This window comes from Plasmopara halstedii (assembly GCF_900000015.1).
Source record: "Plasmopara halstedii genome assembly, contig: Scaffold_614, whole genome shotgun sequence".
In the NCBI taxonomy this organism is placed as follows: Eukaryota; Oomycota; class Peronosporomycetes; order Peronosporales; family Peronosporaceae; genus Plasmopara; species Plasmopara halstedii.
Genome location: NW_020187532.1, coordinates 2,936,796 through 2,937,002, shown reverse-complemented (window position 1 = coordinate 2,937,002; position 207 = coordinate 2,936,796).

Sequence of the window (207 nt, the reverse complement as noted above, 5' to 3'; positions counted from 1 at the left end):
ACAGTAGAATAGGGAAGCGCTGGGTTCAGTGCTTGAGCTTGCGGGTATAAACCCACTTTGCTCATCACCATGTCGTCAGCTTGGACAGTGTCGTGCTTGGCAGCAGAGAAGGCAGGAGGTTCCATGGCGGAAGAGACGTGGAAGGCGGTTGGGTTTGGGGCTTGCGTGGAGGCTGGGTTCTTCTGGATTTGACTTGCGTAGTAGCCA